This window comes from Dermacentor variabilis, chromosome 3 (assembly GCF_050947875.1).
Source record: "Dermacentor variabilis isolate Ectoservices chromosome 3, ASM5094787v1, whole genome shotgun sequence".
Taxonomy (NCBI): Eukaryota; Metazoa; Arthropoda; class Arachnida; order Ixodida; family Ixodidae; genus Dermacentor; species Dermacentor variabilis.
In genome coordinates this window covers 135,429,479-135,453,153 of record NC_134570.1, presented here as the reverse complement: position 1 = coordinate 135,453,153, position 23,675 = coordinate 135,429,479, and the positions used below count along the sequence as shown (strand labels likewise).

General features: G+C 46.9%; 1 protein-coding gene and 1 long non-coding RNA gene across 7 annotated transcripts in view; both read left to right on the top strand.

Moving 5' to 3' along the window:
* Positions 1-23,675, top strand: part of LOC142574209 (uncharacterized) — a 161,514-nt gene that overhangs the window by 76,508 nt on the left and 61,331 nt on the right. The window lies entirely within an intron of this gene.
* Positions 1-23,675, top strand: part of LOC142574207 (uncharacterized) — a 118,327-nt gene that overhangs the window by 39,678 nt on the left and 54,974 nt on the right. For 2 of the 6 annotated variants that reach the window (XM_075683359.1, XM_075683354.1), the window contains exon 1: positions 161-309. The exons of 3 other annotated variants lie outside the window; for them this stretch is intronic. The gene's annotated coding sequence lies outside the window, so the exon portion shown is untranslated. One more of the 6 variants, XM_075683358.1, reaches the window with a different exon arrangement.

Below are 23,675 nucleotides of genomic sequence, written 5' to 3'. Positions count from 1 at the left end.
CGAGCCTTCTGAATGAATGTCTCGCGTTTTGTAACAATGTCATGAGACATTATTCGGCTGCAGCTGCTTAGGACAGTGCAGCCATTTCGAAGGTTAGAGTTCGATGCTTTCTCTTTGAATTAGTTTCATGTATTGAAAGTCATACAAGAAATTTCTCCAATTATCCACGCACTTGGCAGACGCTGCGAATGATGGATAAAAGGGGCGGAAATATATGACGCACAATAATCTCCTGACGAGTAATCAGTACATGTATTAGATTTTCTGCAGTTCCTTATCCTGAATCTCCTGCCTCATATTCCGGCTGCCGTAAGTGCTTTTCTTAAAGACAGTGCGATTGTTTTATATGCATGTTACATAAACTGTGGTTGAGAATTTCGTGAAATCATGCCTTCAACAAGCCGAAATTTTGTTTGGCTTACCTGTACGGCTGCACAACTTTTAATATGAGCCTTCATAGTTGTAATGGCGTCGGCACGAAACTCGCGTAGGAATATATTGTTAGAGGAGACGAGAATTCTTCGCCTGCTTGGATTGGCATCAGTAAGTTCAGATTGCTTTTCGCTTTTAGTTATGATGGCATACATGCGACGACTCTCCCAAAGCGCTTGAAGGTATGGGTCACTGAAAAAGTTTGTGTTTAGTGCTTGTGCTTGGGAAAAGATGACCGAACTATAGCTGCTACACTAGAATACGCAGTTTAAAACGAAGTCTTTAAATAGTCACCCAGGATGTATTTTCATAATGAGAACATTTTCAAGGGTAGCTCCTGATATTTTTTGTTTCATAAATATATTGCTTCATATGAGGGTTTCCAATCCAGCAGCCACACCTGTCATACTAAAGTGAAGCTTTCCTTCTCTCTTTCCCTCACTTTGGGGTACCGGCTGCAGGCTGCTGTCTTGCGCAGTTGGCACGTACTAATTCTATATAAATCTGAAGACCAACACTGCACATAGTGGAAAGAGAGGTAGCCCGATGCGTTCGGTAGTGTACATCAGCGTGGACTCAAGTTCCAACTCAAGCACTCCTTCGTCGATTGGGAGAGGGAACAAACGCGAGCTAATGATATCTTCGCTGAAATCAAGAAAAATAAATGGGCATGGGCAGGACACGTAATGAGGAGGGAAGATAACCGATGATCATTAACAGTTACGGAATGGATTCCAAGGGAAGGGAAGCGTAGCAGAGGGGGGCAGAAAGTACGGTGGGCGGATGAGATTAAGAAGTTTGCAGGGACAACATGGCCACAATTAGCACATGACCGGGGTAGTTGGAGAGGCATGGGAGAGGCCTTTGCCCTCCAGTGGGCATAACCAGGCTGATGATGGCGATGCTGACTCCTTCGTCACCAAGACGTCATCATCATTCTGTCGTCATCATGTTGGCGCTTTCATTTCATTGTCAGTATTCCTTCGTGACTGTGGCGTTGTCATCGTTTCCCCGTCTTTACTCTGTCATCGATCGTCACTGTGTTGTTTTTAGGCCTTCATTTTGTCACTATTATCGCGCCGCCGTCATCATAACGTCATCGCTTTTCCATCGTTATTTTCATATTCGCAATTGCATCGTCGTCACCGCGTGCTCGTCATACAGGCGTTGTCGTGCCACCGTGGCCATTCTACCATGGTCTGTTGAGGGTTGTTCGTGCGGAGTGTCATCATCTCGTTGTTGTCATGTGGTAATCATCATTCCACGTCGTCTTGTCATGGTCGTCGTTCTATCGTCGATATGCGTGGGATTTGAATGTCCGGGCACCAGATGTTTATGCTGTGCGAAACATTTACCAGTGAAAGTGTGCCCAACTTAGTAGCGTGCTCTATACTGGCAAATGGTCGCTAAAATAGGAACAGTGTTCTTCGTAACCAGCAATGAAAGCTGCGCCTAAGGTGAAGGCTAACACTTGCGGGATCCGAGTGAAAAGCTAGAACGCTTGACATACTTTGAGGAAACTTTCAGCTTTTTCCGTTTCCACGATACACGTAATGCTTCAAGAAGGCCTGTGCATTAAGCTTTCTCAGAGACTACTTGAAATGGAGTAGGCCCCAACAGACGGCAGCAACATATACCGCTATTGAATATAGTAACTCACGATCAATTGCGGCGGTGGGGAAGAGGCATGCTCAGTACTACTAAATTTTTTTCTCGAATTTATGAAGAAAAAGGAGCAATTCATTTCTTTATATATGCCTTTCGCCACGTTCCTATGAAGTTACAAGCTGGTTTTTGTTCTTCCAATTATTACGATTATTCTTACCTAATTTAATACAACAGTAGGACAAAAGACATTGCTTGGTTGGCAATAAACCTGCCAAGGGTTCACCGCCTCGCTGCTTCTGAACTGGCTGATCACATCTCACCACATAGGGTGTGCCGCACTCGACTGTGTTGTCTCTTCATTGCGAAAGGAAACACGCGGAGGACAAAATTGCAGATGTTTGTAATGACGGGTTGTTGGCCCATTTAAACCCCGTGAAAAGGATCAACAGGTAGTAGCTTGTCTTTCTATTGAAACACATGGGGCTGTTCAGCTGTTCTTTGCCTCCCTTCACAATATGCAAGTGCCTGAAGCAGCAAGCGCTTGAAATTAGGGAATTGTACTGCACAGGTATAGCATCAAAACGAGGATTCGCATGTATCAATACAACATAGGTTCTGTTAGATGACATGAGGACTAGACATTTTGAGAGGTCGCTTTTGTTTAATTTTTTGGCTCCTTATCTGCCAACCTTTGCTTCATACTATTTTCACATTTACCTTCACTGTTGTTGACTTTTTCGTTGTTCATCTTTTAATCGCTTGACTTTGATGCTTGTGAGTTCTTATCTTTTTTTATCAAATGGCTGTCAATTCATACACCTGATACGTTCCACTTGAAATTACCTTCCTCTTTGGCAAGCTGCTCATTTTCTTTTTCATTCTGCAGCTGCAGAATGCAAGAGAACGCAACATGTGGATAAAAAGCAGGAAAGGCGCAGACTTTCAGCTGAAATTTAATGTCACGTGCAATAATTTATGCGTAGAATATCGCCCACATCACAAAAACGAATTTCGGAAACAACAAGCACCAGAACAAACTATAATTAACCAATAGTTAATACTCAGCGCCTATGTAGCCCGTTTTTTTGTGGTCCTGCAGTTAACCTTGCCCTCCTGAATGTTGCTTTATGCCAGTTTTCAAAACAGTTCTCTTCGGGCATTGTACCCTAGGTAATGCTTACTGAACGATAGTGAATAAAAATTCACTATTTATATTCAGGTAAAGTTTGGGGAAATTGAGCTTCTCATTCAGCTGCTGCATACCTCTATTTGCCACACATGTGGCTTTTCTGACGTTCCGGCTGTCCTTTAAGACATTTTGTGACATTGAATGCGAGAACTTCGGAAGGTTGTGGACCGCTTTCACTGAAGCGCCAGTTTTTATGTTATGCTTCTCGCGCAAAGCCAAACCTTCGGTAGAACTTCTGTTACTTCATTTGCGAGATGAAGCTATTGTGTACATTGTGATGCATATACCTCGCAAACACTGTACTATATTTCCGATTCTACCCGAGCGCAAAGGCCGATTCAACAATTTACTCTCACGCATGCGCCACAGCAGGGTGTTTCAGTGCTTTTCTTCTGACCATAAAACTTCTTTGAATATTTGCGATATAGCCCTTTCACGACGGTCTCGTTGACCCCGCCACGTTTGATCACGTGGCGGCGCGCTCATTGCTTGCCTCAGCTGTCTTCGTTGTCTCCGTGTTTACAGTGAACGTGCATGACGCCGGTTGGGCTGAGCGAACCTCTGTTACGACGGGTGTTGTAGACAGTGACTGGGTGGACGACACTAAGACTCGGACACAACTCCAGTGCACATGTAACCGCTTCTAGCGCTCATTGACCCTTGTGGAAACTACACTAGCAGTTTATACGGAGCGTCTACTGCAACTGTGCCACGAAATGTAGTGCAAGCTATACAAGTTTTCCGCTTACAAAGTAAATAAAGATTAGTGCGTTTTGCTTTTCGTTCTTTATTGGGCAAGCAATTCGAAGAGGCGGCTTGTCGTGTTTGTGATCCAGTAACGTTTTTCGGAGCGGCGACTATCCTTTTTATTTATATGCCTAATCGGCCGCGGGCGTATTCAATTACGACATATTTGTTTTTGCTGCGTACAAGACTTGGAAGGTGGATCTTCTGCACTTGTTAATAGCGTATATCAAGGGCGTATTATCGCTGGTCATTCAGTCACACTACGGACTGCAGGAAACGCCCAGCTTCGACCATTCGTGTGCTGTCGGTGGAGTCACCGTGCCCATGCTTTGCCGGATTGGTTTCAAGAGTGCGCCCTTTCACTCATTCTAGATACGTTCGTAATATGTGGGCGGTAAGTTTGCCTGTCTGTTGACGTCAATGCGTGTAGACAACGAGCGAGAAACTTACTCTGGCAGAAAGCGGCGCTACTCCTTGTATATCTGTATAACGAGTGCAACTCACTTTTTTCGGCGTCCCGTGGTTGAAATTTGTTCTTTGGACGTTAGGCGTACAACGCTGGCGGTTGAATAATTTCCATTTTATTCACGAGGAAAGTCATGCATCATGAAGAGCCGGCAAAACAGGAAGCGCTTATGTAGGTGGGGTCCGTGAACGTGGCCACACAGTATCGTTCCATTCCTTAATATGTCAATGTTTGCGCCAACTACTCCACACGACTTCGGTCCACCGTTCCAACTTTTCGAGCATGGATAGAGCACAATGCTTTAGCGAACATTCAGTGGCATTTTGCGCAAGCTGAAGCCACACTAGCAGGGCAAAAGCGGCCATGGTTTCACACGCGTGTGCTTTCGCAGAGGTCACGCGCGCCGCTGCGCCGAGAGAGGCCTGTCGCTGCACTACAGCAACATGCTCAGCGGAAAGGGTTTGAACGGCCAATAAGGTGTCACAGTGGTTTCCGGCTTTAGTAGAAGGGCATCAATCTGCCACTCTGCTAAAGCTCAGACTACGCGATTACAAGATTTTTTTTTATCAGGAAAAGAACTTAAGCCACATTTATGAGGCGAAAGCCTTATATGGCTCATGGGTCAAGAAATCCTATGTCCGGAGTTACGGCACCAAAACTGTGTGCCACCAAATGGCACCAGAATTATGCGCCACCAAAACGTGACACAAAAACCCGCGACAATTAGTGGCAGTCGAATCCACGCCCTTGGCTGTTAACTAAATCGAAGTTAATTAAGGCACTCGAACACTCGACCTCTTGTGGAAGTCGAACCCACGGCCTTTGATGTAAAGGCTAAATTAAAGTAGTCAGGCACTAAAATTCACTTTGCCAAAATTCAATGGCATCGAAATTCATGATGCCACCACTGATGATAGAACCTACGACCATGGGTGGGAATCTGCCACGCTCGTTGGTGTTAATTAAAGCGAAGTTATTTAGGCACAGTGAATTAAGATAGAGTTGTCACTCGAACTCACGACTTTTGGTTGGAGAAAACAATAGGAAGTAACAACGCATTCGAATGACAATGTCAAGTGATTTAATTATATACTTGAGAGCGCACTGGGCTTTCTTTCGCCTTCATCCTCTTTAGCATAAGCTAACGCGACTGTAAATTTTTTTATCAAGGCGAAATTCTTAGATAGCTCAAGGGTTGTAAAATCCGATGTCCGGTGTTATGGCATCAATGTTTTCTCCCAGCATCAAGAGACACCAAAACCCAGGACCATTGGTGGGAATCGAACACACGACCATTCGTTTTAATTAAGACGAACATGACTAAGGCACAGTAAATTAAGATAGAGATAAATAATACATCCGAACCCACGAACTTTGCTGTTAATTGGTGCGAAGTTACTTAGAGGATAAATAATTAAGCCGGGCTAATTAACGCATTTGGGCACCAAAATTCAATCGCACAAAATTTGATGGGAGTCGAAGCCACAGCCATTAGTGGCACTCGAACCCACTACCCTTCATGTTAATTAAGATGAAGTTAATTAAGGAACTAGGGCCTCAATACTGATTGGCACCAAAATTGATGGAAGTCGAACCCATGGCATTTGCTGATAAGTTGTTCAAGGCACAGTTAAGGGACTTAAACCTGTGACCTTTGCTGGGAGCCGGACATACGACCTTTGGTGGAGGTCGAAACGAAGACATCTTGATCACCATTGTAGCGTTCCTACTTAAAGGACACAGTAGACTTAAAACATTGCTGTGGAACTGGCGTCCATCTCGTCTACATTTTATTCTCATTTCCTTCTTCTCGTCTACTGTCCCCCGGTTCCCGCGCTTCTTCATCTTCTATTCGAAGGCTCATACCACTTCAACCATCATCAGCCTGGCTATCCCCACTGCAAGGCAAAGGACTTCTCCAACTACCTCGGTCACGTGCTAATTGTGGCCATGTTGTCCCTGCAAACTTCTTAATCTCATCCGCCCACCTAACTTTCTGCCACCCCCTGCTACGCTTCCCTTGGAATCCTGTCGGTAACCCTTAATGACCATCGATTATCTTCCCTCCTCATTACATGCCCTGCCCATGCCCATTTCTTTTTCTTGATTTCTACTCAGATGTCATGAAATCGCGTTTTCTTTTGCTAACCCCTCCTGGGGTTCCCTTTGCTAACCCCTCCTGGGGTAATACTTGAAAACGTTTCCAATCGAAGCGCATTCAAATGAGCCCCGCTCACCAATTTACGACACAGTCTTCAATATTCCTTTCTGAGTGGCTGTCTTTGTCACGGAGTAAGGACCATAAAATTTGGCACTGGATTCTATTACTCCTTTCCTAACTAGAATGAGGTCGGTGACTTGAATGTCCGGGATATCTGAGCAATGTCTCTTGTCATAATTTTTTTTTCATTCGTTTACGGTACCTTTCCTCCTGCGATTTTTGTTTCCTCTCCTCCACGATCTTGAGATTTTCTAACAGCCCCAGTTCACGGTCCGCCTGAAGAGTAGGGGTCTCTCCTGAAGAAGCGAACTGCGGGCTGCATCCCAAGCCACTGGTGTAGGAGCGATTGTGATGTCTTACAGCTGCTTCTAAAGAGCATTTCCATCAACCACAGAAACTATCGCACATCCTGATGTAATGTTTCACATCTCGTATAGCACGCTCTGCAAGCCCATTCGCCGTGGGATGGTTTGGCGCACAGAATTTCACTGATATATTGTGGTCTCGAGCCCACCTTGCTAGTTTTTCACTCTTGAACGCTGGACCGTTGTCACATACGTCAGTCCTGGTTGTCCTAAACATATCCCGTTGGAGGAAGGCGATGACACTATTCGCATCTTCTTTTCCTGCCCGTACCGCGACCATCCTGGTGCACTCCTCTATGGCTAGAAAAAAAGCTTTCGTTTTTCGGATTCCTTGTCGTTTCTTATTTAGCTCGGCAAAAGCCAGGTGCATAACTTCAAAAGGCACGTTCCTGTGGCAAGGTATTATCATGGTGTCCGTAGGCTGCTTATATTTCACTTTGGTGACTTGACAAATGTGGCATGAACGAACGTCTTCTTTCATGTGAGGCCACGTAAATCTCTTGTCTAGCTTGTTGTAGGTGCGCCAAAATCCGTCGTGTCCACCAGGTTCTGGGCTATCGTGGTACAAATAAAGCACCCTGGAAACCAGCGTTGACGGGACTTGATGGCGACCTTCCATAAAAATTAAGTTCAGTGCCTTCTCAGGTTTTTACTTCATTAATTTCTTCCAATTGTTCTTTGTTGGCATGTATCATCTGTCTAGACAATGCATCTGCATCAGTCAAAAGGGGTCCAGGTCAGTGGGGGATGGTGAAATCAAACTGCTGCAAGTAGTTAACCCATCTGGCGATACGTCCCTTACATTGAGTCATATTCGAGAAATGAGTGAGTACCTGGTGATCCGTGAACAAAGTAATCTTGGCACCTTCTAGGTACGTACGGAAGTACTGAATTGCTTTAAGGACAGCAAGAGCTTCCTTTTCAGTAGTGGTGTAGTTGACTTCAGGTGGCTTGAGGGTGTAGCTGTAGTAGCCTACTACATGTCGCTTTTCTCGGCCATATGCTTCTGGACACTTCTGGTACAAGACTGCACCTGTTCCATAATGTCAGGCGTTAGTATTCAGTTCATAGGGTAAAGTCAATCCTGGTATGCGTAGAACAGGGTCAGCAGAGATGTTGTGCACCAGATCACGGTAGACTCTCTCACATTCCTCATCCCACTCAAATGGAACTTCTTCGGGGTTAGGAACGTGAGGCATCTTGTTTTTAAGGCAAAGTCTTTTATAAAAGGTCTCAAATGTACCGCTAATCCCAAAAACACACGCAATGAGTAGGCGTCATGAGGTTTGAACAGTTGGCATATCCTCTCGACGGACTTCTCTTTCGTGCTTTTGGTAGTCCCATCAAAACCTCTTCCAAGAAACATAACTTTTCTTTGAAAGAATGTACTTTTCTTAAAATTAACCTTGAGGTGCGCCAAGCTCAAGGCATTTAATACCAGAGACAGGTGTTCCTGATGCTCAGCCTCTGTTTTGGTGAAGACTATATTATCGTCTATGTACACGTTACAAAAGAAACCTAGGAAAGGCTTCAGGACTTCGTTCATAATCTTCTGGAACCACGCTGGCGAGTTTTTCCAGCCGAAAAGAAGCCGGTTATACTCGTACAGATCGAAGGGCGTGATAAAAGCAGTGTACATTTGTGTTTCTTCGGTTAGTGGGATCTGCCAGAAACCTTCGCACAAGTCAATGCTTGAAAAACTCCGGCAACCAACTGTCTCATCTACAATCGTGGCTATCTTCGGCATGGGAAATGGTATAAATTCTGCCTGGCCATTAAGAACCCTGTAATCTGTGCACAGTCTGAAAGTTCCATCTTCCTTCGGCGCAATAGCTATGGGAGAGGCGAAGGGTGACACCGAAGGCCGGATTATATCGGCGTCTAGCATCTCCTGCAATTTTTTCTTCAACCATATCTTGCGTTCTCTTGACATGTTATGAGGTGATTTTCGGATGACGGTCTTGTTAGCTAGTTCTAAATGCACCTTGTGCGACTTCATCGCTTGAGGATAGCTTCCTATGCATACCAGTTCAGGGTAGGTCGTTGCAATATCCTCCGCGCAGTTGGCAATTCGCAGGTTATCTTTTCTATCCTGCTGTGTCTTTTCCCTTGATAGTCATTCCACTAAAACCGCGTCGTCGCAGTATACGTTGATTTTTAGTTTCTTTATATCTGCTCTGGAAAGCAGAAAGTCGTACGTCACCTCCTCTATCACCAGTACTTCACTCTCTATTTTACGACCTTGGAACTCGATGTTTACTGAGGCCCACTGATTATGCATTGTCACTTTTCCATCGTACCCTTGCACACGTAGTACTCTTTCACTATGCAGGTGACTTGCATCTACCAGCTTGGCATTTATTATAGACACAGAAGCACCGCTGTCAACCAAAGCAATCATATGTCTGTTTCCCACTTTGACAGTAATGTGAAGTAGGCTAGAGCAAGTTAAGTAAACAGTCTCAGTTGTGGTCATCGGGTCGGACTGATCACCCTTTTTTATTAGTTTTTTATCGTCGGAGACTCTTGAGTGTCTGAAAGTAGGGGGACAGGGTCGTTGCCGACGTTATTCGCTCGACCTTTGGGAGCACGCCAACCCAAGTTCTCTCTACTGCCTATGGGTCTATGCCTACTGCCTATGTCGTGAAGGCACTCCAGGAGCCCGTCCATAGTTTTAGGTGATCGTACTTGCACTAGCTTCAGGAATTCCGCGCGCATTTCGTGCAATATTAGTGCTACTACGCCAGAAGGAGGAAGCACAGGCTCGGCCAGCTTTAAAAGGCGATGTTTTTCAAAAAAAATAGTCGACGGGGGAGCTCTGCTTGAATTTGAAATTAAGCGAGGCATCCCATCTTTGCACTGGGCTGCTTCGGAATGTCGTCAAGAGTTTTTCCTTCCACTGGTTCCAAGAGTTGCCAACACCTTCAATAATGTGCAGATCGTACCACTTCCAAGCAACACCTCTTAAATAACTACGCATGTTAGTAATCTTGTCCTCATTAGAGTGCCGTTTGTCCTTCCCAGCGGCAAATTCATAGAATTCAAGCCACATTTCTGGGCTTGAAGACATGCCGTCGAACGCATCGGGTTCTACAAAATTAGTCGCCGGATTCTCAGCGTTTAGAGAGTTGATAAGCGACGTCACCAGTTGGTTTTGTTGCGCGATCTGTTCTTGTTGTAGCTGAAGAGCTTTCAAAACAAGGCTCACCTCTTCTGTCGAAGACCGTGATCCAGAGTCCTTTCGAAGCATCAGTTGAAGAACTAATTCGTCGAAGATCGCCTGACGCAAGTTCACTTTCACGGCACCCTTGCGACGTAGTTTACAATGTCCATAGAAGCCTTCCCTAAAACCAGGTTCACGAGTTCTGCCGAGTTGAGTTCGCGAGGTAGTTCCACCGCTGGTTCGTCTTGAGCTTGGTATCTCGAAAAGATGATCTTCTTTGCGGAGGTATCCTCAAGGAAAAACGTCACCCACATGTTGGAGTCAGTTGTCGGCTGCGCCAAAAATAATGAAGCGTTCCTAGTTAAAGGACACAGTAGACGCAAAGCATTGCTGTGAAACTGGCGTCCATCTCGTCTACATTTTATTCTCACTTCTGTCGTTGATAATAAGCACATGCCCACTGAAACAGTCATAGCTACTTTCGCTGGAATGAACCGTCCATCGGAAATCAAGGCATGGTCACTTATATGCCGAGTTGAGCCTCCGTCACCTCGCGTCCTTCAGTGCCTAAAGTACTTGCGGTTTGGGCACTCGATAAAAGGCTGCAGGTCAAAAACACGATGCCGAATTTGGGGAGAAGGCCGTCATTCAAATGACTGTTCTTCCCGAAATGAGTCCTGCTGCCTTTGCAGTGGTCCCCACCCCGCAAACGAACCTAATTGTCCTGCAAGGGCAAAAGAAATGCAAATCCCCGAAATGATTGACAGACGTCGATGCTCTCGTCGTGAGGCGATTGGAGAAATTCAGAGCAGATCTCAAGGGTATGCTGGTATAACGGCCTGTCAAACATTGTCTATGGAGAACTCAACCTCTGAGGCTGTGGCAACTGCCGTAGAAAAGGCATCGGAGAAAGCAATGGAGCGCATCATGACAAATCTTACCGACTCCCTTGTTCAGGTGCTGTCCTCACAACTAACTCCGTGGCTTCAACTAGCTAATAAACCCAATATTGAGGATCCGGTGTCGGGTCTACCGCGGAGTCCACCTATTGAAATATCGACCGCGCAGCCATTAACAAATAACGATTCACCAAAGCCATCAAGTCCTGAGAAAGTCGACCAAATCTTTCTCTGCGACACAGATGGGGTGGAAAATCAAGATGTAGATATGGACTCCCGATCTCTTAAACGAACAAGGTCACCGGCAGAGTAAAAATCAAGCTCTCCCATCAACTCCAAAGCAAAAAAATACGTTAGAGAGACTCCGACTAAGAAGGACTTCTTAAAAGAGAACGTTTTAGACCTAGCAGTCTCTGCTGCTCGGATTTATTTACCATAGGAATTTAACAGTAATTCAGTGCAACTGTCGTTCCATACTTTCGGCCTCAACATATTTATTATATCTTATTTCTACATACTCTCCATATATTATTATCTTACAGGAAACTTGGCTTGCTGCTGGTCAATCTTTTCATCTATAATATTTCCGATGTTTTCGATTGAATCGCCCATCTCGAGGCGGTGGTTTAGTGTCATTTGTCTCATCAAAAATCTGCCATAGAGCTACTATAGCATACCAGATAATGTCCCCAGACTGTGAAATCCTAGCACTGGATATAATACTACCTAGTTGCACACCTTTTTCTATAATTAGCTCGTGCTTCCCCGCTGGTGTACTAGATACCCGTTATCTAGATACCTCTATTGCTCGCAGTCAGAAGAACATCATGCTAGTGGGTGATTTTAATTCTCATCATGTATCGTGGGGTTTCCGAACGGACACTTGTGGGAAACACCTGTGGGATTGGGTCTTAATGAATTATTTCTCCTGCTTAAATTCGAGAGCACATACTTTCGTGCGTGGTCAGTCGCGATCTGCCCTAGATCTTACGCTTGCTACCCCGAGCATGACAGTCACCTCCTGGAAGACTGTAGATTCCGGAACTAACAGTGATCACCTTCCTATAATTTTGGAACGGCTTACTCCGTTAACTAGTTTAAATAATAGTTTATTATGCGTACTTTTGTTAATTACGAAAAACTTAAATATGTTTTAAAAGCCGCTTTACAAGCCCAGCTAGGCATGGAGATGGATATTAAAGCAATGAGCCTATGTTTAATACTAAAACAGTTATAAAAAAGCTAAATTTGCTGTGAAATCTGATAAGGACGAATCATATTGTCCCTGGTGGAATTCTGAGTGCGAACGAGATTTTAGACGTAGAAAAGCTGCATGGAAAAAGCTTTTATACAACCAGTGTCCTGTTAATTGGGCTGATTATACATATATAGCTACCACATATAAACGAACAGTCTCAAAAGCTAAGGAGGATTACGATTCCAGGCACTACACATACCTTTCGAAGTCTAGCAATCAAAAAGCCCTGTTTAAATTTCTTCGATCTCGCAAAGGTATACCGGCCCCCGTGAACGTCGAATCTGTCGTTCTATCAACAAAAGAATTATCAGAATCACCTGAGAACATTGCTCAAGGACTTGCGCGACGTTTCACTCATCAATTGCCGATAGGACTAAAGAAACCTCCCTTGGTAGACGACTTTGTCGCAGTAACAGCGACAGAGCTTGAAGGCATTATAAATTCTTTGCCGGCCTCAGCCCCCGGTCAAGATGAAATTACAACAGGAATGCTACAAGTTTTATTTCATTATGCGCCTCAGGACCTGCTAAACATAATAAATTTCTCTCTCAAGAATTCATGGGCTCCAAGAGAGTGGAGAGTAGCTAAAATTATCCCACTATTAAAAAAGATCATCCGGACTTGACTTAGAAAACATAAGACCAATTTCTCTTACCTCAAATGTGGTCAAATTAATAGAAAGGGTTGTTCATGGCCGTATAATAAATTTTATGCAGGATGATAACCTTCTCACTCCTTGTGAGATTGGATTTCATCCGGGCCACTCCATATGGTGCGCCCATGTAAATTTAGAGAGCCGCATTAAACTTGCTCTCCGCAAACGAGAGTGCGCAGCTTTGGTGACGCTAGATTTAGCAAAAGCATACGACTCTGTAGAACATTGCATTCTATTCGATAAGCTTCACTCTACGAATTTCCCAATATATATAACCGCTTGCATCTGCGAATTTATAAGGGACAGAGTACTTTATTGTTACTAACACGGTATTTCGACGTCTAAACACAAGCAGACAAGAGGTGTACCACAGGGTTCCGTTCTTTCCCCTATATTATTTAACAATTTGCTAAGCACCATTCCTTTGTCTCCGGAAGTACATGTTTATGTTTATGCGGACGATATCGCATTTTTTCCTCCGCAAGCATTATACATTCTCTGCAACAGTCGTTGCAAAATTACTTAGGAATGCTGGAGACATGGCTAGAATGATTAAGTATGTCATTAGTAGCAAAAGCGCGGTCTTAGTCTTCCCATTAACTGCACAAGTGCATATATCTTTGCAATACCACAGGAAATCATTCCTCAAGTTGACAAAGTCAGGTACCTTGGTGTTATTTACGATGGCAAACTCACCTGGCGCAGTCACATTGAACATATTAAAACAAAGGCAGAACGAGCCGTAGCTATGCTTCGCCGGCTCAGCCACCGCCGCTCTGGACTACGCAGGGATACCTTGCTGATTGTTTATAAAATGTATGTTCTGCCCATATCAGAATTTCGCTGGGTAATATTTTCCGGTGGCCCCGCCTACAAAATTAAACCTCTCATACTTTTAGAAAGAGAAGCTCTACGGTCATGCCTCGGGCTTCCTAGATTTGTTGTCAACGCGGTTTATATCAGGAAGCCCATATACCCACCCTAGATTGCAGATTCCGCAGGCTTACGGTTCAAAAATATTTAAAAATTTATGAGTTTTCAGAAAGGCGTACGCAATATTCTTTTATTACTGAACCATCTGAGTTTTTTCAGGTATCGTGGTCAAGATTCTACAGTCCTCAGATATTATTTGTACAAGCACAGTTACAACAATTGGATGTGTTCATACCCCAAGTTTGTCATTCAAATAAAGACGTAACAGACCTCAAAATTGAGTTCGAGGACATATTTCCGAATCATGCTAAACTGTTACCAAGGCGAGATTTAATTAATGTCTTACGCAACCACCTATATCAACTAACCAGTGAAAATGTAATAGCCACTGACGCCTCTGTGCGCAATGAGAAGGCGGGAGTGGGGATCTTCTCTGAATCTCTACAATGGTCTTATTCGCTTCGCCTTCCCGATTTCACACCTATATTTCAAGCAGAATTATTAGCGATTATATTAGCGTTATGAAAACTTCCCCAAAACGACCCATAAGCTGTTATTGTGACCGACTCGCTATCTCTATGTGCAGCACTGACTGCATCTTTAGATACAAGAATTCAAAGAACCTTTCGTTCTATGGTACCTCCGTACTTACGGAAAGAATGTTTGCTTTGGGTACCGGGACATCATGGGTTACACTTGAATGAAATGGCCAATTCACTCGCACGAGCATCCCTCAACGGCGCTATCATATCTGTTTTGCCGACATCAGCTTATGTTACCGCGGCTAGGTGCAGAAATTTCACTATATATCAAAATTCTGAAACATCCATACTAACACCGTCTTCCGATTTCCACCATCTTGGCTTCCCATGGAATAATAATTGGTGTCCTTCAAGACAATTGGAAGTTTATTTTACAAAATTGAGATGCCGTATACCTCCTCTAAATTTTTTACTTACACAGGTCTGGTCTTGCTATGTCCCCTCTATGTTCTTTTTGCAGTGCACCTGAAACTATCGAACATTATTTTCTCTCCTGCCGCCGCTTTATAAGACAAAGAAAATTATTAGCACACTCATTCACCAAACTTGGGCTATCGCTAACCTCACCAATCATTCTTTCTTTTGGTGCGACCTCACTGGGATCCAGCCACAGGGATGCTTTTCTTGTAATTTACAATTTTGTTAGAGATACAAAAAGAGTACCTTGCTGACTTTCTAAAATTATCGATATTTTCTAGTATTTCATCTATTTACGTTAACTTACTTTATCAAAATTCTTCAGAATATTTTCATCACACGTCTAAATTACAGTTCTAGTTTCACGCTCCAGAATTTAAATCTAGTTTGGCTTTATTGCTATGCATACGAAAAACCGCCTGCTTCTTGGCCAATCCCCCATAGTGCTTATGCGCCACTGTCTGGGACACAAGACAAGACAAGACTTCCTTCTTCTCTTCTCCTGTTCCCCGGTTCCCGCGCTTCTTCATCTTCTATTTGAAGGCTCATACCGCGTCAACCATTATCAGCCTGGCTGCGCCCACTGCAAGGCAAAGGACTCTCTCATACTTCTCCAACTACCCCGGTCACGTGCTAATTGTGGCCATGTTGTCCCTGCAAACTTCTTAATCTCATCCGCCCACCTAACTTTCTGCCGTCCCCTGCTACGCTTCCCTTGCAATCCTGTCCGTAACACTTAATGACCATCGATTATCTTCCCTCCTCATTACATGCCCTGCCCATGCCCATTTCTTTTTCTTGATTTCTACTAAGATGTCATGAAGTCCCGTTTTTTCCCTCACCCAATATGCTCTCGTCTTATCCCCCTTAACGTTACACTAATCATTCTTCTTTACATAGCTCGTTGTGTCGTCCTCGATTTAAGTAGAACCCTTTTCGTAAGCTTCCAGGTTTCTGCCCCGTAGGTAAGTACTGGTAAGACACAGCTGCTATACACTTTTCCCTTGATGGATAATGGCAACCTGCTGGCCATGATCTGAAAATGCCGGCCAAACGCACCCCAGCCCATTTATATTCATCTGATTATTTCAGCCTCAAGATCCGGTTCCGCGGTCACTATCTCCCTAAGTAGATGTATTACCTTACCACATCCAGTGCCAAGACTTTACCAAGACTTAAAAAGACATTTATTGTTAATTAATGCAATGTGAATTAACGTACAGGTAATTATGATGTAGTTCATAAACGTACATGTAATTAAGCTAGACTTAATTAAGGCCCTCCAACCCACGACCTTTCGTAACGGTCCAACCCACGATCTCTAGTGTTAATTAGGGCGAATTAGGGCACATGTAATTAAGGTTGAGTTAATTAGCGCACTCGAACTCCCTACCTTTGGTGGGAGAAAACAAGTCATAGGAAGTAACAACGCATTCGAATGAGAATGCCAAGTAATTTAATTAATCTGTCATGAGCGCGCCGGCTTTCGTCAGTGTCCTCTTTACTGTTTGCTAAAGTGATTTTGTTTGGAAGGCCATGTCTTAGTTAAAATCGGGCTCTCAAAAAATGTTACGGGAGAAAGGCATGACGAGTGCCTCCACAATTTCGGATGGGTGGTCAACAGAAATCAGGATGCCGCGATTGCCAGCCGCTGTAATTAGTAGCGGGCCAACCTGGTTGATCCATAATCCTAATCCATAAGAAAGGGGACGCCAATGACTTGAAAAATTATACACCGTTCAGCTTACTGTCCGTTGCCTAATAAGTATTTACTAAGGTAGTCGCAAATAGAACCAGGAACACCGTAGACTTCTGTCAACCAAAGGACCAGGCAGGAGTCTGTAAAGGCTACTCAATAATAGACCGTATTCACACTATCAATTAGGTGATAGAGAAATGTGCGGAATTATAATCAATACTTATATATAGCTTTCATTGATTACGAGAAAACGTTTGATTTAGTCGAAACCTCAGCAGTCATGCAGGCATTACGGAATCAGGGTGTAGACGAGCCGTATGTAAAAATACTGCAAGATATCTATAGCGGCTCCACAGCCACCGTAGTCCGCCATAAGGAAAGCAACAAAATCCCAATAAAGAAACGCCTCAGACAGGGAGATACGATCTCTCCAATACTATTCTGTGATGACCCACTGATGGGCAAAGGTTCGTGTTCTCAATGGTTCGGTTGGTTCTCTTAGGCGGAGCTTCCGAGAACCCAATTGAGGACGAAGCCGTTGGTTTGGACGCACACACAAAGACTTTTAATCAAACAGAAAAGGCAAGAAGTAAATAGAAAGAAACAGAAAGCATGCATAAAATAAACACTCAAGAAAACATTGCGGTAAGGAACACACTTAGGGCTTTAACGAGGGTGCTAGTCCGGGCTTGCCACGAGGGCGGGGACGCGTCGCAGTCTCGACGCGGCAACGCGGCGACAAGCTGGCAGAAGGAGTGGCGCCGGCCTCACCAAAGGTCGCGGCGTAGGTTGACCGACCGGGCGCCGGGAGCGCGCCAGCTCTGGCGAGGCGAGGTAACGCTGGCGGCTTTGTGGCAGGAGTGGACGGCGGCGGCGTTCTGGCCGGGCAGAGAGCTCGGGCCCGTAGCTCGACTGCTCCCCTCTCGCCCACGGGCACGGAAGCTCGAACGCCGGCCTCGGGCAGCAGGCGGCACGGCGGACGGGGGTGGCGTTCTGGCCGGGCAGCTGGCGTAGAACTCGGGCCCGAAGCCCAACTGTTCCCGTCCTGCCCACTCGCGCAAAAGCTCACCGGCCTTGAGGAGCCGACGGCACGCTCAGTTAGACGGGCGATGCACAGGAACAGGTTGGCAGGAGGCCCCGGGCGGGTGAAGTCCTGGTGGGGTCGGGTCCGGAAACCGACGGCCCGTCTTCAACGCCCGCTCCGGTGGTTGACCTCCTCCCGCCGTCGTTTCCTGGGACTCTCCTGGCGTCTCCCCGGCGTCTCCCTGCGTGTCCTCTTGCGTGTCGCCCCTTCTGCCAGCGCACCACGATTTTTGTCGTGGTCTGGCCGATTTGGCATTTACTGATTGGCTGCCCGACGCCCCGTGGTCTTTTCTAATTGGTTGCTTTTTTCCTTTTGTTGTCTTTCCTGCGCCGCGCGTTCACGTGCCGGGCGCTCTTCGGCGTCGTCGTTTTTCCTCCTTCCAGCTCGGCGCGCGTGCAGTCTCTCGACCGTCCCGAGCCCCCCACCACGTCGCGCACCACACATCACATATAAGCCCCTTTTTTAACAAGTTTTTCTGAAGAAAAACTGCCGCTCAGTGCGCGACATTGTTCACAACAGTACAGTCATTGTCCGTTCACAAGAACGCACTGTAATGTTTCAATGCACAATTTACACAGCTGCACAATTCACTGAGCGTACAGATCAAAGACCATTAATGGAAAAGACACTAACTCACAAACACCACAACAACTCTAAAGAATAAAAACTGTAGCACCAGAGGCTATCACACCACACTCTATAAACAATCAGGTTGAAGTCACCAAGTCCGAGGTCAAAAGTCCGTGAAGAGCCATAAGCGAAGCATCGGCTCCTTCAGGTGACCCTTTCCCACATGAGGCGGACTAGACACATATCTTTTTGGTCAGAGTGCACTGGCCGGTCCGTGACCATATCGCTCCAGGCATTAATGTCTGTGCCTGGCTTCGACCGAGTCACTGCCTGTGTTCTAATGTAGTGAACCTTGTAATGCGTGGTTGCCGCATCAATGCCAGTGGTCGAACCACACATGAGTTCATGAAAGCCCAACGAATGTTCTGAATCCTTAAAGTCATACGTTGGTTGGGTACACATGCCTGAGCCCTCCCAAATGCGCATAGGGTCACAAGCAGTTGCCCTTGCGCAATTAAAGGAAAGCAGCAAGAACAACTCAATACTTTTTGTTGAAACCGAACCTGGTTCCTCAGGATCCCTGATATCTTCAGGTCCATCTTGACCCTGGCGCAAACACTCCGACGTACTATATTTAGCGTGTTTGAAGTGTTCAGTTCTAACTTGCTTCTCAACCACGCTTATGCATGGTAGCTTTGAACCTTGCACAAACCAGTCATCGCCTACGCCAGGCCCACGCAGCACTGGTTTACATACGGAAGCAATCTGCTTCTTGTCTTGTGACCTAACAGTATCTTTGCCTATAATGGCATCATTACCAGGTGCCTCTCCTTGGGGCACTTTTTGGTCGCCGAGGCCTGAGGCCATGTCGGAGGGAACCCTTGGGTCGCCGCTGCACTGCTGTGCTGCATCCTCAACCGCGGATTTTGTCCCCTCGGAGCAAGCATCCGCGAGTGCCTTGATGCGAACGCGCACCCTGCGAAGCTCCTCCTCCAGGCGTGCCCTCACAGCCGCCTGTTCTGCCACTCGGCTTTCGCACTCCCTCCGAGCTTTCGCGCATATTAACAGCCACCTGTCTTGCACCCACCTGTGCAAGTCTTCCCCCTGCAAACCCAATCGCTGGGCTACGGTGGCTAAGTCAGACTGACTAATTTCTGGCTGTTTCTTGCCCAGATATGCGCCTTCCGCCTCTGCGACTTTTAGCCGCAGTTGCAAATTTTTCTCCTCAAGCGCAAGTTGCTCCCTCCTAGCATTGCGCTCCGCTGCCCGCTCTTCTCGCGCACGCTCTTCCTGATCGTGCAACCATGCCCTCAACTCCGCACCTTCTAGGCCCATGCGTTCGGCTAACGCTAACAAGTCTCTTGTGTTAGCCATAGTTCCTAACCTCTAGAAGAAGGATCCAAACGAACGGCTTTGTCCTGTCGCACGGACGCCAATTTGTGATGACCCACTGATGGGCAAAGGTTCGTGTTCTCAATGGTTCGGTTGGTTCTCTTAGGCGGAGCCTCCGAGAACCCAATTGAGGACGAAGCCGTTGGTTTGGACGCACACACAAAGACTTTTAATCAAACAGAAAAGGCAAGAAGTAAATAGAAAGAAACAGAAAGCATGCATAAAATAAACACTCAAGAAAACATTGCGGTAAGGAACACACTTAGGGCTTTAACGAGGGTGCTAGTCCGGGCTTGCCACGAGGGCGGGGACGCGTCGCAGTCTCGACGCGGCGACGCGGCGACAAGCTGGCAGAAGGAGTGGCGCCGGCCTCACCAAAGGTCGCGGCGTAGGTTGACCGACCGGGCGCCGGGAGCGCGCCAGCTCTGGCGAGGCGAGGTAACGCTGGCGGCTTTGTGGCAGGAGTGGACGGCGGCGGCGTTCTGGCCGGGCAGAGAGCTCGGGCCCGTAGCTCGACTGCTCCCCTCTCGTCCACGGGCACGGAAGCTCGAACGCCGGCATCGGGCAGTAGGCGGCACGGCGGACTGGAGTGGCGTTCTGGCCGGGCAGCTGGCGTAGAACTCGGGCCCGAAGCCCAACTGTTCCCGTCCTGCCCACTGGCGCAAAAGCTCACCGGCCTTGAGGAGCCGACGGCACGCTCAGGTAGACGGGCGACGCACAGGAACAGGTTGGCAGGAGGCCCCGGGCGGGTGAAGTCCTGGTGGGCTCGGGTCCGGAACCCGACGGCCCGTCTTCAACGCCCGCTCTGGTGGTTGACCTCCTCCCGCCGTCGTTTCCTGGGACTCTCCTGGCGTCTCCCCGGTGTCTCCCTGCGTGTCCTCTTGCGTGTCGCCCCCTTCTGCCAGCGCACCACGCTTTTTGTCGTGGTCTGGCCGATTTGGCATTTACTGATTGGCTGCCCGACGCCCCGTGGTCTTTTCTAATTGGTTGCTTTTTTCCTTTTGTTGTCTTTCCTGCGCCGCGCGTTCACGTGCCGGGCGCTCTTCGGCGTCGTCGTTTTTCCTCCTTCCAGCTCGGCGTGTGTGCAGTCTCTCGACCGTCCCGAGCCCCGCACCACGTCGCGCACCACACATCACATATTCACAGCGTCTTTACAGGAGGCCTCAAGAGAAAAGTGTATAACAGCTGTGTCTTACCAGTACTCACGTACGGGGCAGAAACCTGGAGGCTTACGAAAAGGGTTCTATTTAAATTGAGGACGACGCAACGAGCTATGGAAAGATGAATGACGGGTGTAACGTTAAGGGATAAGAAATGAGTAGATTGGGTGAGGAATGATCGCGAGTTAATGACATCTTAGTTGAAATGAAGAAATAGAAATGGGGGCATGGGCAGGACATGTAATGAGAACGGAAGATAACCGATGGTCATTAAAGGTTACGGACTGGATGCCAAGGGAAGGGAAGCGTAGAAGGCGACGGAAGAAAGTTAGGTGAGTGAACGAAGTTAAGAAGTTTGCAGGGACAACATGGCCGCAATTAGTACATGACCGGGGTAGTGGAGAAGTATGGGAGAGCATTGTGTAGTTGTCTCCCTTCCGTCCTTGTTTGCTGGCGCTAAATATGCTTTCAATTTACCAACACGCCCAACAAATGGCAAGATATGGGGGAGGCCTTTACCCTGCAATGGGCGTAACCAGGCTGATGAGGATGATGAACATGGTTGACGCCAACTATGTCAAATATAGTTTAGTCGGAATCCGGCGTTGTAGAGCCTCCCAAAAAACTTCGCTTAATGTCCGAAAATGTTCTTCGATTGTGCGCACAACTATAACATCATGTAGATACACGACAAAGCCGTGATCGTTAAGCGTGCCTAGCAGGGTCTTCCTGGCGCGCTGGAACGTGATCGGAACTGTCCGCAAGCCAAGTGCCATAGGGTTGGACTCGTAAAGCCCTCACGGTGTACGCAACGCGGTTTTAAACTTACTTTTGGGGGGACATTAATTTCCCAATACCCAGCTCGCAAGTCTAACACTGGAAAGAATCTTGCATTCCGTATTGTATCAATGGCATCATCGGTGCGGGGCACCGGATAGGATCTAGTTATAGTATTACGGACTTTTCAATATTCAACACAGAACCACACATTTCCATTTTTCTTGTGAACAAGGACAACTGGTGTGGCCCAACGACTACTCTATTGTCTCATATCGCAAGCAGCTAGCATGTTACGTACTTGTTCAGCAATGACACTGCGTTCGCGTTTGCCATATTATCGCAGTTGTACACGCACAGGTGAATGGCTGTCGGTCGGAGTGTGGTGCTCAAGCTAGTCAGTACTCGGAAGTGGTGCATTTTTGTCGGCTAATAGGGCGATATCTTTCTCGGGAACGCTAGAAAAGAAGCCGGAAGGCCCAACTCTCTGTGGCTCAGTATGTTGCGCGCACAGGGTCGTGTAGGGGAACCTAACTTTACTGCCCTAAATGCTCAATGGCACGTCGTTGTTAAGGATGTAGTCCGAGCCAAGAATGATGTCCGCCAGCAAGTTGTCGAAGACGGGGATTTGGCCTACACACTTTGTATCATCAGTTGTGTGTAGCCGGGGGCAAATGGTGCCTGCTCAATTTACCTTTCTTCCTGTGCCTCGCAATGGTGCCTGCATCTAGGGCTGGAGAATGGGAGGGGTGTCCAGCCGAAGCGGCGCTGAAGGCTCAGCGCCGGTGTCAGCAAGCGCTGTCATCTCGATACCACACATGCTAATTGACACCAACGGTAGCGTGCGGATCTGATATCACACTTGCTGTCTTGTAGCGTGCAACCAATCGCTAGAGCACTGGCTAGCGTCACCAAAGGAGGACTGTCCACACTGCAGCTGGGGAGCTTACCAGGTAGCACACGTGTTCTTGGTGGCAGCCCGACTCCGTGTAGTTGTGTCCTGTAACAGTTAAGTCTTATGGGCAAAAGCGTCAGGCGCTGTCGCTAACAAATACATGGAAAGGCAAAATGCGTGAGGTCGTGGATGACATCTACAACTTACTGCTGGACCGCTGATGAAGCCAAGGTAAGGTTGCCGGTGCCAAGCAGAGGCAGGTTGTCGTAAATGTATTCGCCTATGTCTTCATCTGGAGTTCGTCTGCGCGACTGCATCTGCTTAAAGCGAGTATCATAGGTGTTTGGCCGGTTCTCGAAAGCAGAAAGCAGCACGGCGGTCCCGCTGGATCAAGCTGAATAGGCACACTCTTCGAACAGATTCGAAGCCTGAGCTGCACCTCGGAGATTCCCTTCTGCAATAAACCGCTTCTCGGCGTAATTTTACGAGTAGCGAATAGCAACAGACTCGATGGATCGCATCCTGGCTGCGGAGCCCTCTTAAAAACGATAAAAATTAGTAAGGGTCGTCGCTGCTTGCGTTTCTCCGACGATTGAAGCAAACGCGTCGGTCCTTCGGCGAAGACATTGTGAGACAGAGATGGCTTAAGCGAACTTAATAGTGCCGCTCTCCGCAAGAGCCACTGAGCAGGCCAGGACGCCGTTCCCGGATCATGTGGTGAATACTCGCGGCGACAGAGGCGGTCCCGTTGTGTCCGTACGCTTAGAAGTGGGGTGCTCGGGGCCAGATCTTCAAAAATCTCAGCATAATGGATTGATCTATTGTAAAACAAAGACGGTACGCCAGACCACGCGAGCCGCTTCTTGTTCTCCTTCGCCTTTCAGGCAGAGCTGCATGTGTCTACCTCCCCCCCTTGCCCCATGCATTTTTCACCGTTCTGCAAAACTCACGCGCTGTCGATGAGGAGGCGAAGCGAACCAGTAAGGAATCCATCATGGAAACCCATGATGTAATAAGAGGAAAGCTAAGAAACCAAACAATACATAGTTTCATACAATAATTGCTAGAGCAGACTCGGACGCTAGCGTCTAGGGGTACTGTGATTGCGATTACGCGGAAGGCGGCTTTAAAAAGATTGCTGGAGTGACACCTCCCGTAGTTACTTATCAGCACAGCTAAAACCAGAGATTGCCTATACTGCCC